The following is a 13,201-nucleotide window of genomic DNA, read 5'->3' as shown; positions in this document are numbered from 1 at the left end:
CAGGCTTACAACACTGTCTGTCTTAAAATAGATTTGTGAAAAGTAGCAACAAAACTGCATGATTTAGACCGTTACATCAAAGAAGATTTGTTCAAAATCAGCAAAAAAGATAATGTGCGTATAATGGTATGACTTATCCTCAAATTACATTCAACAGACTGCAATTAAATGCTAAAAAATCGGTCTCTGACAAATCGTTACAAAGGCCAATAAATATGGGGTAGCCAAAAGCTCGGGAATGAGTATTGCGTCGTATTTGCCGCTTTGGGAAAATTTCTTTTTCTCCAAAACACTGAAGCCTGATTGAATCACACAGTAAAACTGCATGAACCTATGGCCCTACAGGGCCAGATAAACTGACAGAACCCATGGTTGCAGTGCAAGGACGTCCAAGTTGTAAAACCTGGTGAAGTTGGACGATGATGACCAGCCGGCCGCCGCACATATCTCACCAATGGATACTTCACTGGACCATGCCTCTGGTGGAGTGGGCTCTCACTCGGATGGGGCACTGGAGGCCCATAGAAGTGTAAGCTAGCGCAATTGTATACCCTATTCACTGGGACTATCTCTGCTTTGTGATCAGATATCTTTTTGGTGCAGCTTCCAAAGCATGCGAAAAGCTGCTCTGACTAGCTGAACTGGGCAGAGCGCTCGATATACACCCTTAAGGCCCGAACCGGGCAGAATAAGTGCAACTCTCGCTCGTCCTCAGGAGCTGGAAGAGCAGAGGGAGTAATGCCCTTTGCTCTGAACGGATTGGAGAGCACCTTAGGTATGTAACCACATCTTGGTTTGAAGACGACTTTACAGTCGTTTGGCCCAAACTCTGGGCTGCGCACCAGTTGGAGAAGACAGACCACTTGTTACGTCCCCCAGCTCTGGGTGGTGCATTTGAGTGCAAAGGTGCATTTGAGTGCAATGTCTCTCCCCTTTCTTAATTGCAGATGAGCCACACCTAAGCGAAGCCTAAGTTTGCGCTATATAAGGCTTCTGGGACCGTTCCTGAGGGCGCACACAGAGACTGAGAACAGAAGCGACGCCCTGCCATGTTTTCTGTCTTCGAAACATCTGCCTACTTGCTGTCCACCCGGCAGTACTGAAGCATTCCGCCTTTGTAGAAGATCTTGTTGCTACCTATTTACTATTTAAAAACCGAACCTGTTAAATCAGAATCAGAATGGGGGGTTTTAATCGCCTTGAATATTTACAGACAAGGAATTTACTTTGGCAGGAGGTGCATACATATAACATACAACATATAAGACCGTATGTAAACATACCCCTATTATTTTTGCTACGAGCCGATCTGTGTGCGTCTCTCCTTTATGTTAAGGGTGGTGTCCGACTGCCCGTAACATAGTGGGGGCTCGTCCGGGATCAATAATTTGATTAAATCTGACTTTAGTGTTAATTGTGGAACTTTTGAAAAACGCTACAACTAGTACAACATTTTGGTGAGTATTCTGGTGAGCAATTATGATTGTCTGTTCCTTTGTTTAGTCGAAACAATTTTATTTTATTTTGGTGGATATCTCAGGAGGGGGCACGAAGGAGGCCTCGAGCTGAGTAAGCCACTGAAGAGTGCTTAGGTATTTAGGATTTTGTTTTGGTTTTGTATATAGTTAGTTAGAGCAGCCACAGACAACATTTTTGCCTATCAGAATACCTTTTAGTTAAGTTGTATAGCTTGTGATAAATTTTGGCATATCGCCTATATAGTGAGCGCCGGTACTCTGATTGTACTAGCGTGATGATTAAATTCGTGGGTGGACATTAAAATTCGTGGTCGTTGGTAGCCTATATTGTGCTTTTTGTTTGACCACTTTAGGTGTTTGCTACTTTGTAGCTTTGTCGCAGTTAAACTGCTTTAGTGAGTTTTTATTTTTTTTATTTTGTGATTTATTTATTTTTGCACGCTTTAGGCGTCTTTACGCGTTAAAATGGCAACAGAGGAAACATTCGTTAAAGAACCCTCAATTGAGTTATTTTTGAAATTTTCAAAAGAGCAGTTGCTAAATTTGGCTGCAACTTAGGAGGTTGAGCTCACTTCTGCTGAAAAGAGCACCAAAGATACAATTAAGACCGTCTTGCAAACTGCTTTGGTTAGTAAGGGCATTCTGCCTGTAGAGAAACAATCTCCCGTGTCTACAGAAGCATTACAGCTGCAAATTCGGTTGAGGGAGTTAAGTATCAGAGAGAAGGAAATTGAGTTCGACCATGAGCGCATACAAGCTCAAACCCGTGAGCGTGAACTTGAACACCGGTTGGCGTTGCAAAAACTAGAAGTCGACACCCAGAGGGAAGGTGTTGTTCCTTCTGACCCTAATTTATTTGATGTCACTCGCCACATTCGACTTGTGTCACCTTTTGTAGAAAGAGATGTGGAAAAATATTTTCCACACTTTGAACGCGTCGCGACCAATTTAAATTGGCCAAGAACTGCATGGGCATTCCTCCTGCAATGTGTTTTAGTGGGAAGGGCGCAGGAGGTTTACTCATCGCTAACCATGGAACAGAGCGGCGACTATGATTTTGTGAAAGCGTCAGTTCTGAGGTGCTATCAGCTGATCCCTGAACCATATCGACAAGTTTAGGAACTTAAAAAAAACTGAGCGGCAAACTTTTGTTGAATTTGGTCGAGACAAAGCAGCCCTGTTTGATCGTTGGTGCTCATCGCAGCAGGTTGATAGTCAGGAGAAACTGCGTGAACTAATTATTTTAGAAGAATTTAAGAACTGCCTGCCAACCGCTGTGGCAACCTATGTACCTGAGCAGAAGGTTGAGTCTATTGTGGAAGCTGCTATACTTGCAGACGAATATTACTTAACGCATAACATCTCCAGAGATCGTTATCGTTTAAGAGTCAATCTATCTACGATCCCTGATGTAGACAAGAAGAATGTAGTAAAACAAGATTACAGACAATGATAATGGGTAAGATATTATTTGGAATATTAGCGAGCAGACTTACCACCTTTCTGCTGAGCAACAGGTATATCGACACCTCAGTACAGAAGGGGGGAGTCCCAGGAGTTCCAGGGTGTATCGAGCATGCAAGCTGCATCTCAAAGATAACTGAGGATGCAAAACGCAACCATGGAGATCTTGCAGTCCTGTGGCTCGATGTATCCAATGCATATGGATCTGTCCCTCACAAGCTGGTGGATCTCACACTACATGCGTACCATGTCTCAGGGAAAGTCCAGCACCTCCTGCAGGAGTATTTCAACCGTTTCAGGATGCGATTCACCTGTGGGAACTTCACCACCAGCTGGCAGCAGTTGGAATAAGGCATCGTAACTGGATGCACCATCTCGGTCATCTTGTTTGCAGCTGCAATGAACCTCTTGGTCAAGACAGCAGAGAAGCCTAGAAGAGGTGCAGTTCTGGCAAGCGGTATTTAGCAGGCTCCGGTTAAGGCATTCATGGATGACCTGACCATAACGGCAAGATCATTCCCAGAAGGTTGGTGGATTCTGGAAGATCTATGCAAGATAATTGCAGGCGCCAGGATGGAGTTTAAGCCAGCAAAGTCAAGGAGCATTGTGCTGAGGAAAGGACGCGTGCAGGACCAGTTTCACTTCAGGATTGGACAAGACCTCATCCCCACTGTCAGTGAGAGACCATTAACAGCTTGGGAAAATGGTTTAGAGCGGGACTGAATGACCAAGAGAGTGTGAAGGAGATGCTTGGTCAGGCGGAAGCTTGGATGCGAGCCTTGGATAGGAGTCGGCTACCTGAAAGATTCAAACTCTGGGGCTACCAGCATGGTGTGCTCCCAAGACTTCTTTGGCCACTGCTCATGTATGAAGTGCCGTTAACAACAGTTGAAGCCTTGGAAAGGAGGATCAACACCTTCCTTCGCAGATGGCTGTCAGTCCCCAAAAGCCTTTCTTCAATAGGCCTGTACAGCTCGGGAAGCAAGTTACAGCTGCCATTAACATCTGTGGTTGAAGAGTTTAAGGGGACCAAAGCCCGGCAGGTGATAATGCTTCGTGACAGTAGTGACCAATTGGTCCGCCAGGCAGATATCACCATCTGCACAGGACGGAAATGGTCAGCAGGCAGGGCTGTGGTAGACGCAGAGACAAGGCTACGCCATAAAGAGATCATGGGGATGGTCAACCAAGGCAGGCTGGGCCTAGGAGTTATAACCAGAGTGGTGGAGGGATGCTAATGCCAAAGGTCCCCGCAGTCTAGTCCAGGAAGTGCTCCGTATGGTGGAGGAGGAGGATAGGCAAGCGAGGGAAGCAGCCATGAAAAACCAGGGGAGGTGGACATGTTGGGGTGGTGTCCAAGGAAGACCATTGGGGTGGAGGGATATGTGGGGCATGGAGGATAAGAGGATAAAATTCCTTCTGTGCTCCACATACGATGTCCTACCAACACCAGTGAATCTCCATCATTGGGGGCTGGTTGAGAGCCCAGACTGCACGCTGTGTGGGAAACCGGCAAGCCTTGAACATGTGTTGTCATCATGTCAGGCTAGCCTGGCTGATGGCAAGTTTAGATGGAGGCATGACCAGATACTTGCCATGCTAGCTACAGGCCTGGAGGAAGAGAGAAGGAAGACCCACAACAGCACGAGGACGACAGCACCCCGTTTGATCAGGTTTGTTAGAGCAGGGGTGGGGTGGGGTGAGGGGTTTGGGGTGGTGGTTACTTTGTTGCTGTGGTTCTTTTTCTTTTTTCTTTCTTTTTAGTTATATGTTGGTAGGGAATGTGTAAAAGATAAAAGTGCAGACAATGTTTTCTCTTTTATGCTTGTGTCACACTCTCAGAATCCACAACATCCCTCACTGGCCACCAGAGGGCACCATCACCCGAGTATTGACTTAACTCACACACCTGCCATCACTGATCACTCACGCACCTGTTATCTAGCTGCATATAAGCCCCATTCACTTCTCAAACAGTGCGAAGTCTCGTTTCCTCTGTGAACATTCTGAGCGTTTATCCCTTTATCTCTGCCTGCCTGTGTTTGACCTCCGCTGATCTGATTATCCCGTTGTCTGCCGCCTGTCTCTCGACCCCCTGCTTCGTCCCTGGATTCTCCTCTGCTCGCTGCCAGCCCTGACCCCTCGCCTGGATCTGATAAGTGTGAGCCTAATCTTCGTTGTTGATCTTGCTAGTGTTTGACCCTTTTCCCGCTTACTATTCTTCTTAATAAAACGTTGCAAATGGACCTGACTGCCTCCGGTGATTCATCACAGCTTGTCTCTTCAATGATTTAATGTACACTTTTCTTTGTCTGTACAATAAAAATTGTTATAAAAAAAAAGTCACAGTAAAGACATGTTGCAACGTTTAATGTTGCAAAAGATTCTATTTCAAATAAATGCTGTTCTTTAAAAAAAAAAAAAAAGGTTTGTTAGAGCAGGGGAGAGCTCTAGTGGGACATCAACTGGCACAGGAATCATGACATCGGCTACTGACTGGGACATGAGAGTTGACCTCCGGAGACAGCTCAAGTTTCCAGAGGAGATCACTACCTCAACTCTCAGACCAGACATAGTTCTGTGGCCCAGAGCAACAAAACAGGTGGTGCTGCTTGAACTGACTGTGCCATGGGAGGAGAGGATAGAAGAGGCCCTTGAAAGAAAGCTTGGGAAGTATCAATCACTCACCCAACAGTGCCAACAGGTGGGATGGCGGGCATGGAAATTGCCAGTGGAAGTAGGCTGCCAAGGATTTCCTCGGCAGTCAATTTGGAGCGCCCTGTCCAGACTTGGAATAAGAGGTCCCAGCAGGAGACAGCTCGTTGTGAATATCACAAGAAGAACAGAGACAGCATCGAGATGGCTGTGGCTGAAGCCCTGTGAGCGATGGAACAACCCATAGGGTAGGGAGGGAACATAAAACAGCACTGGCTGTGGAGCCCAAGGGGCGGAGGGGGCTGCCCCAGAATGCTGGGATTAGCTGTCAAGCCCTCTGGAGGTGTTGTGAGTTAATTGACGAAACACTGTTGAAGGAGGGTACCCACCTGATGACCCGAAGAAAGCACCTTGGGCCCACACCACAAAGCTCAGCGGGTTGGACTTGTCACAGTGTTGGTTTGTGTTTCCCCGGGTGTCCACTAGAGGTCTCTTTTCCTTACTGTCACCATGTATTCTGGAACTGCATTTCCCACGATCCTTTGTCTGTTCTCATCACTCATCATTGCACGCAGCTGTTTCTTATTACATTGTTAAGTTCTGTGTATAAATACCCTGTCTGTGTCAGTCCATGTCACGGAGTCGTTGTATATTGTCACCACACTTCTGTCGTCTTTGAGCCTGTTTTTTGTGTTTGTCTTTTATGTTTTGGATTACCTTTTTGGATTTTGACCTTTGCCTGGACTGGATTGTGAGTACAGATTACCCTTTAATAAATTACCTGCTATTGGATCTCTCTCTCTTCTGTGTGTGATTCGTGACAGAACGACTCCGTCTGTCCCAGATCCAGCGGTATGTTTCCTTATATCTCTTCCCCAGCCACCGATAGGGAGAGAAGGGTGTTTTTTAAGGGGACCCGGTTGGTCAAGTTTCGCGGGTCCCGTGGAGGTCACAGTGGAGGATGTAGTCGGGAGATGATCCCCGTTCCGGTGGTCCCGGTTCGGGTGGTCCTGAGTCCGGTGGTCCGGAGAAGGAGAAGGAAGAGACACAGCCCGTCTGCCCAGTCAGAGACTGTTCATGTCCCGTCTGCCCAGTCAGAGACTGTTTACGTCACGTCTGCCCAGCGAGAGACTGTTCACGTAACGTCTGCCCAGCGAGAGACTGTTCACGTCACGTCACGTCTCGTCTGCCAAGCGAGAGACTGTTCACGTCACGTATCCCCAGCGAGAGACTGTTCACGTCACGTCTGCCCAGCGAGAGACTGTTCACGTCACGTCTGCACAGCGAGAGACTGTTCACGTCACGTCTGCCCAGCGAGAGACTGTTCACGTCACGTCTGCACAGAGAGCGACTGTTCACGTCACGTCTGCCCAGTCAGAGACTGTTCACATTCCGTCTGCCTTCATGGACCTGTCTATCTGGAGTGTCTGGCTCGGGTCCTGGACATGCCCGTGTCTGCTGTCCCAGAGCCGGAGCCAGTGTCTCCTGTCCCAGAGCTGGAGCCAGTGTCTGAGCCAGTGTCTGCTGTTCCAGAGCCGGAGGCAGAGCCAGTGCCTGTTCGAGAGCCGGAGCCAGTGCCTGTTGTTCCTGAGCCGGAGCCAATGTCTGTTCCCCCTGAGCCGGAGCCAGTGTCCGCTGTTCCTGAGCCGGAGCCAGTGTCTGCTGTTCCTGAGCCGGAGCCAGTGTCTGCTGTTCCTGAGCCGGAGCCAGTGTCTGCTGTTCCTGAGCCGGAGCCAGTGTCTGCTGTTCCTTAGCCGGAGCCAGTGTCTGCTGTTCCTTAGCCAGAGCCAGTGTCTGTTGTTCCTGAGCCGGAGCCAGTGTCTGCTCTTGAGCCAATGTTTGTTTCTGTGTTTGTGTCTGTCCTTGTGGTTGTTACTGTCCTTGTGTCTGTTCCCGAGCCGGTGTCTGTTCCCGAGCCGGTGTCTGTTCCCCCTGAGCCGGAGTCAGTGTCTGCTGTTCCTGAGCCGGAGCCAGTGTCTGCTGTTCCTGAGCCGGAGCCAGTGTCTGCTGTTCCTGAGCCAGTGTCTGCTGTTCCTGAGCCGGAGCCAGTGTCTGTTGTTCCTGAGCCGGAGCCAGTGTCTGCTCCTGAGCCAATGTTTGTTTCTATGTTTGTGTCTGTCCTTGTGGTTGTTACTGTCCTTGTGTCTGTTCCCGAGCCGGTGTCTGTTCCCGAGCCGGTGTCTGTTCCCGAGCCGGTGTCTGTTCCTGAGCCAGTGTCTGTTCCTGAGCCGTGGCCACCCGAGTGGTCGTCTTTGCCCTGGTCGTCACCGCCATGGCCACCCGAGGGGTCTGCACTGCCCTGGTCGCCCGATTGGTCTTCTTAGGCATGGTCGTCACCGCCATGGCCACCCGAGGGGTCTGCACCGCCCTGGCTGCCCGAGGGGTCGTCATCGCCCTGGTCGTCACCGCCATGGCCGCCCGAGTGGTCGTCTTCGCCCTGGACGTCACTGCCCTGGCCGCCCGAGGGGTCTTCACCCCCCTGGCCGCCCGATGGGTCGTCTACTTCGCCCTGGCCGCCCAATGGGTCGTCTGCTTCGCCCTGGCCGCCCAATGGACTGTCTGCTTCGCCCTGGCCGCCCGATGGACTGTCTGCTTCGCCCTGGCCGCCCGATGGACTGTCTGCTTCGCCCTGGCCGCCGGCTAAACCATCACCCCCTGTCTCTGTTTCCTTTCATGGACCTGGCCCCCCATCCCTCCCCCTGATCCTCCGCCGTTCCACCACCCTCCTGGACTCTTGTTTTGTTTGTTTTTTGTGGGTCTTGGAGCGTCTGGTAGCCGCTCCGTAGAGGGGGGGTTATGTCACAGTGTTGGTTTGTGTTTCCCCGGGTGTCCACTAGAGGTCTCTTTTCCTTACTGTCACCATTCATTCTGGAACTGCATTTCCCACGATCCTTTGTCTGTTCTCATCACTCATCATTGCACGCAGCTGTTTCTTATTACATTGTTAAGTTCTGTGTAAAAATACCCTGTCTGTGTCAGTCCATGTCACGGAGTCGTTGTATATTGTCACCACACTTCTGTCGTCTTTGAGCCTGTTTTTTGTGTTTGTCTTTTATGTTTTGGATTACCTTTTTGGATTTTGACCTGTGCCTGGACTGGATTGTGAGTACGGATTACCCTTTAATAAATTATCTGCTACTGGATCTCTCTCTCTTCTGTGTGTGATTCGTGACAGGACTTGTAATGCGCGAGTGTTGGCCATCACCTGAAATAGACGGCTGGGACTTCACCCAGCCATTGAGGTGAGAGCGATGATCCCATTGTATTTCAGACAGACTTGCCTACCTTGTTTGCTGTTCTATTTATTCCCCTTGTGTTTACTGTCCTGTGCCATATCGTTGTCGCATGCTGTTGTTACCCTGTCTGTCTGATGATTTCTGTCGTGTATGTTTCCTGTCTAGTAAAGTCTGACCTGTAGTGTTTTCCCCCATGGGATAGTTTCTATTTGTGTTTTGTTTTACTTTTATATTTATAAAGCCCATATTCCTCTGCATTCTTGAGTCCTCACTTCACCATTAATTCAACTCGTGACATAACAATCTGGCCAGAAGAGGACGGATGTATGGGCGTCTTATTTCCATCTCCCACCCTGTGCCCCTCTGCTCGTCAGTCGATGGAGCGCTATGGCAAGCTCGTCTCACTTCGACCACCAATTCATCATCATTGCTGTGGGGGGCTCAACCTACACAACATGGCACTCAAGGACATTTTTTAATAGCGCCCTGAACGAGCCCATTAGCGCTTGGGAGATGGGAAGGCAGGGGTTCTGGTCCTATTGGGGGTTTGTTGGATTTGTTTACAACTGTGGTGAAGGTGGTCTCCTTCCTCTTGTCCTCCCCCGCTTTCCCTTACAAACAGTCAAGTCTCCAGTCCTCTGATGACCGCTTTGGGGAGAGGAGGAGGAGGAAAGAATATCCCTGCCTTATCTGTGCATCACCCCATGTATGTCAAGTCAAGTTAAGTCACATTTATTTATATTATGCTTTTTACAATAGCCTACAGATTGTTTCAAAGCAGCTTTACAGAGATAACGGGAAAATAATGCAAAAAAAAAAGTTTGTTTCCAGAAGAAAATAGCGTCACAGTCCAGCTTAAGTTCAGTGATTATCATTTATTTAGTTCATATAAATATATATATATATATACAGGTCCTTCTCAAAAAATTAGCATATTGTGATAAAGTTCATTATTTTCCATAATGTAATGATAAAAATTAAACTTTCATATTTATTAGATTCATTGCACACCAACTGAAATATTTCAGGTATTTTATTGTTTTAATACTGATGATTTTGGCATACAGCTCATGAAAACCCAAAATTCCTGTCTCAAAAAATTAGCATATCATGAAAAGGGTCTCTAAACGAGCTATTAACCTAATCATCTGAATCAACTAATTAACTCTAAACACCTACAAAAGATTCTTGAGGCTTTTAAAAACTCCCAGCCTGTTTCATTACTCAAAACCGCAATCATGGGTAAGACTGCCGACCTGACTGCTGTCCAGAAGGCCATCATTGACACCCTCAAGCAAGAGGGTAAGACAGAAAGAAATTTCTGAACAAATAGGCTGTTCCCAGAGTGCTGTATCAAGGCACCTCAGTGGGGAGTCTGTGGGAAGGAAAAAGTGTAGCAAAAAACTCTGCACAACGAGAAGAGGTGAGCAGACCCTGAGGAAGATTGTGGAGAAGGACCGATTCCAGACCTTGGGGGACCTGCAGAAGCAGTGGACTGAGTCTGGAGTAGAAACATCCAGAGCCACCGTGCACAGGCGTGTGCAGGAAATGGGCTACAGGTGCCACATTCCCCAGGTCAAGCCACTTTTGAACCAGAAACAGCGGCAGAAGCGCCTGACCTGGGCTACAGAGAAGCAGCACTGGACTGTTGCTCAGATTTGCATGTCATTCGGAAATCAAGGTGCCAGAGTCTGGAGGAAGACTGGGGAGAAGGAAATGCCAAAATGCCTGAAGTCCAGTGTCAAGTACCCACAGTCAGTGATGGTCTGGGGTGCCATGTCAGCTGCTGGTGTTGGTCCACTGTGTTTTATCAAGGGCAGGGTCAATGCAGCTAGCTATCAGGAGATTTTGGAGCGCTTCATGCTTCCATCTGCTGAAAAGCTTTATGGAGATGAAGATTTGATTTTTCAGCACGACCTGGCACCTGCTCACAGTGCCAAAACCACTGGTAAATGGTTTACTGACCATGGTATTACTGTGCTCAATTGGCCTGCCAACTCTCCTGACCTGAACCCCATAGAGAATCTGTGGGATATTGTGAAGAGAAAGTTGAGAGACGCAAGACCCATCACTCTGGATGAGCTTAAGGCCGCTATCGAAGCATCCTGGGCCTCCATAACACCTCAGCAGTGCCACAGGCTGATTGCCTCCATGCCACGCCGCATTGAAGCAGTCATTTCTGCAAAAGGATTCCCGACCAAGTATTGAGTGCATAACTGAACATAATTATTTGAAGGTTGACTTTTTTTTTTGTATTAAAAACACTTCTTTTATTGGTTGGATGAAATATGCTAATTTTTTGAGACAGGAATTTTGGGTTTTCATGAGCTGTATGCCAAAATCATCAGTATTAAAACAATAAAAGACCTGAAATATTTCAGTTGGTGTGCAATGAATCTAAAATATATGAAAGTTTAATTTTTATCATTACATTATGGAAAATAATGAACTTTATCACAATATGCTAATTTTTTTAGAAGGACCTGTATGTATATATATATATATATATATATATATATATATATATATATATATATATATATATATATAGCCGCTTTGGAGTAGCCTAAACCGTGATGTCATCATCCAGCTCATTTCAGTTCTTATATAATACTGTCAATGGCAGATCAATATTATTGTTGAATATTACAGTTTTTGCCCATTACTTACACACTTTTTGCAGAATTTTACACACAAGCCAATCAGACATAGCACTTGGAGATAAACAACTAAAATCAAATCAAATCAAAACTTAACACTCCTTTCTAAAAATGAAATTCTTGCAACAAAACCATACACACATGCACCATTTGAATTACTCTTTCATATCACCAGCCACACACTGATGGGCTTTATATAAAACACTGCAGTCTTTGTGTTTCTATTTTTATTGTCATTTTCTCAGACTCAGTCTTCTGTAAAACTCAAAAGTAGAATTTCTGCAGTAATTAAACAAGAGTTTTTCCAAAAAACAAACATTCTTACAGAAATAAAAAATATAGAATCACAAATCATCAAATTTTGCAACAAAACAAAAGTAAAAAAAACAAAAACAATTACTGGATAAATTGCTATTTGGGGAAAAAAACCTCTGTGTGTGTGTGTGTGTGTGTGTGTGTGTGTGTGTGTGTGTGTGGGGTGGGGGGCTGGGGGCTTATGGATTCCGCCTTCTTTTCTGATCCAGCCACAAGACCTCGTCAACATCACAGGCAATGTCCATGTGTGGGCTAGGCATCGGGGAAAGGCATAAAAGTGTGAAATGGTTATGGTTGTTGAACCAATCTCGGACCAGAGCAGCCCGGTGGAAACTAACATTATCCCAGATGACAACAAACCTGGGCTGCTCTGGTCTGTTCTGCACAACTGTATGTAGAAATGCAATGATCTGTCCTGTATTGTAGGGACCTAGAGTGGCATGGTGATGCAGAACTCCTTGAACACTAATTGCAGCACACAAGGTGATATTTCCCCTACGCTGCTGCAGGGGCATTTACAACAGCCCTTTGTCCAACAACGTTATGGCCCCTACGCCTGGTTTGGCCAGATTGAAGCTTGCCTCATCCACGTAGATGAACTCATGTGGCAGTTCGGTGGCATCAAAATCCAGAACTGTCTGTAACAGAAAATATTGAAAAGTGTTATTGAAAACACATACAGAAACTACAATGTATATTTTCACACAAGTAGGGGCTGGGTTGGGTCAGTAAAGACAAAAACTACAAGCTACTGGCAGGGCAGGTGGCAGCATAAACCCTCATTCCCAAATCACAATATATAGTAAAGTGACACATACCTGCACATTATCATGGCCCAGATCCTTGACCCTGACCTCTCAAATGGCACCCTGTACAGCTGCTTCATTCTGAAGTTACGTTTCTGTAGGATGCGACTTAGTGTAGAAATGCTGACCCTGTTGAATACATTTCTATTTGCAATTATGCGTTGTTGCAACTCACGAAGTCGGATTGCATTATTTTCTCGCACCATTTCAATGATGTCAAGCTCTTGTTGTTGAGTGAAGAGCCGTTCCCTTCCACCTTGAAGAGGTCGTCCAACCATTCTGTAGAAAATGCCACCACAAGATTTCATTGGTTTGGTTATTTTTCACATACTATACTTTTAATCTGTACACAGTACTGTAACATCACAATGGTATTCATTTACATATACTTCACAGCACTACCCATTTTTGTATAGTAAAGGTTATTGCAGTAATATGAATCATGTGACACATACAGTAGGTACAGTCTGGAGTAGAAACTTGAAGATATACCTGTTCTCCAGTCAGAATTTCCTTATTATCGATGCTACTGTGTAGCGACTGAGATTAGGGTGGACTCTTTACCCAGCCTCCCTCATGGGCAGGCC

This window comes from Siphateles boraxobius, unplaced genomic scaffold, assembly GCF_051911475.1.
Source record: "Siphateles boraxobius isolate OS27281-9 unplaced genomic scaffold, OSU_SipBor_1 66, whole genome shotgun sequence".
Lineage (NCBI taxonomy): Eukaryota > Metazoa > Chordata > Actinopteri > Cypriniformes > Leuciscidae > Siphateles > Siphateles boraxobius.
The sequence above is the reverse complement of the archived record's forward strand: the minus strand, read 5'-3'. Positions refer to the sequence as shown.